The sequence below is a fragment of the Octopus sinensis genome, linkage group LG13 (genome assembly GCF_006345805.1).
Source record: "Octopus sinensis linkage group LG13, ASM634580v1, whole genome shotgun sequence".
NCBI lineage: Eukaryota > Metazoa > Mollusca > Cephalopoda > Octopoda > Octopodidae > Octopus > Octopus sinensis.
The window spans coordinates 63,934,627-63,938,062 of NC_043009.1; the positions used below are offsets into that span (position 1 = coordinate 63,934,627).

Genomic DNA, 3,436 nt, shown 5'->3' on the forward strand with positions numbered 1-3,436 from the left:
GATAGATAGAAGATAGATAGATAGATAGATAGATAGATAGATAGATAGATAGATAGATAGATAGATAGAGAGATAGAGAGATAGAGAGATAGATAGATGGATATAGATAGACAGATAGATAGATGGATAAATAGATAGATAGATAGATAGATAGATAGATAGATAGATAGATAGATAGATAGATAGATAGATAGATAGATAGATAGATAGATAGATATATGCATGTGTGTGTGTTCGAGATACATTGTTGTCAGCCTGTAGGCTTAACTTGGCAAGGTGCTTTCCATACATATATATATCATACATATATATAATATATATATATATATATATATATATATATATTATATATATATATATATATCATGTACTCCTCAAACCACAGCTTGCACCAGAGTTAAAAGATGCTCCTCCAGTTGGTGTGACATGTACCCTGGTAACAATGTGTGTGTGTGTGTGTGTGTGTGTGTAAGGTGGTGAACTGGCAGAACTGTTAGCACGCCGGGCAAAGTGCTTAGTGTCGTTTTGTTTGTCTTTGCATTCTGAGTTCAAATTCCACCGAGGTCAGCTTTGCCTGTCATCCTTTTGCTGCAGGTAAGATAAGTACCAGTCATATACTGGGGGTCGATGTAATCGACTTACCTCAATCCTGAAACTGTTTGTGCCAAAATTTGAAACTAATATATATATATATATGTGTGTGTGTGTGTGTATGTGTGTACACTATACATACCCACACATACATACACACATGCATACACACACACACATACACACATGCATATATACATACATGCATACATACATACATACATACATACATACATACATACATACTACATACACACAAACATACATACATACACACATACACACACACATACATACATACATACATACATACAAACATACATACATACATACATACTCACACACAGATATACATACATACATGCATACATACCTATAATGATGATATTGATGTATGTGTGTGTATATATGTGTGTGTGTATGTGTGTATGTATATATATATATAAATGCATAGAAAGACACCCACATACACATAAACAGAACCTAATGAATTCTGTTTGCCAAGCTCAATTCTAAGTTGAACTCTTGGAACATTCCTAGATTTTGGCACCATTGTAGAACAATACAAAAGTCAAATGTTTGTAGCAAGAATTAGCATTTCCAGCATATTTTATATTTTCACCAAATTTACCAAATATAATAACATTGGAATAAAGTATGTTTTGTGCTCAGTTTTGAGTCAAAGAATAAAGAGAAAATATTTATATTTATTTCCAACTAAAATTAGAACTTCTCTCTTGTAATATTCAAGAATGGTATCATACATTTGGTGATGGAAGCATTATTGTAAATAACCATAAAAGACATCAGTAAGAATCATTAAAAAAAATGTAAACTCGCTGAGTTTCAAACCTTGCTTTAGCTTTGTAGTTAAATATAGTTGCTCTAACTATATTGATTAAGAATTGACTATTTTGGTTAAGAAATTCTGCTTTTTTTTTTGATCAATTTTTTTTTTAAAAGATGAAAAACTATGTATGAAGTTTCTTAAAGTACAGAAATGGATTTTGAAGATCAAACTACCAGACTTGTACAATCATCAGAGTAAGGTATTTTAACCCTTTAGTGTTCACATTATTCTGCCAAAATTAATCCTTTTTTATCCACATTGTCTTGAACTAATCATGCATTTATCTTGTAGCTATGAGATTTTGATGAGGTAGCTGTTAATTTTTAAAATGATATTGTGGGGCTGGTGTGAGAGACCAGATATGGCCAGTTTGAACATAAAACAGGGGAGAATATTTTGGCCGGATATGGCCGGTTTAAATGCTAAAGGGTTAAGATGTTCTTTTCAAAGAATGGAAAGAATGGGGCTGGTTCATGCTGATAAATTAAACAATAACAAGGTATAGTATTTCAATAAAATTCTTACAAATATTCCAGTGTCACCAGAATTGGTCCTCAGCAGATGAAAAGTAAAACTCTGGTGTAGACCAAATGGTACTTAAAACTTACTAACCTTTATGGAAGATCTTTGTAATATTGATAATCCATATAAATCCATTAAAAATCCAGGACTTGTAAAGCCAGGCACCAGTCTGATTTAATCACTATTTTCGGTGCATTTCTACAGAGCTGCATAATAAAACAACCGCTGTGAATGTTAGTATCCAGAATTTGAGAATGGAGCTGTTTTAAGTTAGTCCAATTAATTCAACAGGTAACGACTAATACATGTGTGTAAGTAACGTGCGACAGTAAATCAAACGAACAGACTGTTGCTGCTGCTGCTGTTCTTCGCTCCTCGTCTTGCAGCAGACTATCGCAGAAAACGGTTGGTTCTGCACACCTGTGGAAGAGGAAGAACTCAGTTCAGGTGTTAAATCATCGGAAACCTTGAAAAATTAGTCACCAAAACAATTCCCTCGCCGCCACATATAGAGTGGAGAGGAGGGGGGGTTATGTTATATGTGTGTGGCCCTGTTGTGGTTTGATAGCGACTGTTACAGCAGCAGACAAGACTTTGTAGTGAATGGAGAGGATGTAAGCGAGAGAGGAAGGAGGCTGGTTGGTCTGTTTGGCTGGTTGGCTAGCTGGCTGGCCGGCTGGGTGGCTGGTTGGCTGAGAGAGAGAGAGAGAGAGAGGAGGAGGAAAGGCTGGATGGAACTGAGAGGATGGAAAGAAGGTTGGAGTGGGAGAGAGAAGGAAAGAAGGATCGAAGGTGCTAGAGGAGTGTGAGGAAAAGAATTGATGATGAATAGAAAGGCAGAGGGGGGAAAATAGAGCAGCAGCAGCAACAATAGCAGTGGTAGCAGTGGTAGTAGTGATAGCAGTAGTAGTGGTGGTGGTGGTGGTGGTGGAGATGATGGTGGTGGTGGTGATGGTGGTAGTGGTGATGATGGTGATTGTGGTGGTGGTGGTGGTGGTGGTGGTGATGGTGATGGTGTTAGTGGTGGTGGTGGTGGTGGTGGTGATGGTGATGGTGATTGTGGTAGTGGTGGTGGTGGTGGTGGTGGTGATGGTGATGGTGTTAGTGGTAGTGGTGGAGGTGGTAGTGGTGGTGGTGGAGGTGGTGGTGGTGGTGGTGGTGGAGGTGGTGGTGGTGGCGGTTGATTGTTGAATCTATGAGTAAATTGTTTTGTTCAAATCAATATTTACTTGATTAATAAGATGTAAAGATGGTGGAAAGAGAGAGAGAGGGAGAGAGAGGGAAAGAGGGAGGGAGAGGGAGGGAGAGGGGTATCGATGGTTAGACAGTGGTAAATACTAATGTATTGATCTATTTAGCAGCACCAACAATAACAACGCAGCAACCAATAATTACTATCACACCCACCACCACCACCACCACCACCACTAACACCACTGTTACTACTACTACTACTACAACTATTACAACTGC

The 3,436-nt window shown here is 37.8% G+C and overlaps 1 protein-coding gene across 1 annotated transcript in view; it reads right to left on the reverse strand.

Moving 5' to 3' along the window:
• Positions 1–2,624, reverse strand: part of LOC115218527 (tripartite motif-containing protein 2-like) — a 151,925-nt gene extending 149,301 nt beyond the window's left edge. The window contains exon 1 of the mRNA XM_029788394.2: positions 2,054–2,624. The gene's annotated coding sequence lies outside the window, so the exon portion shown is untranslated. The remainder of the gene's footprint in view (positions 1–2,053) is intronic.
• Between the last annotated feature and the right edge of the window lie 812 nt (positions 2,625–3,436).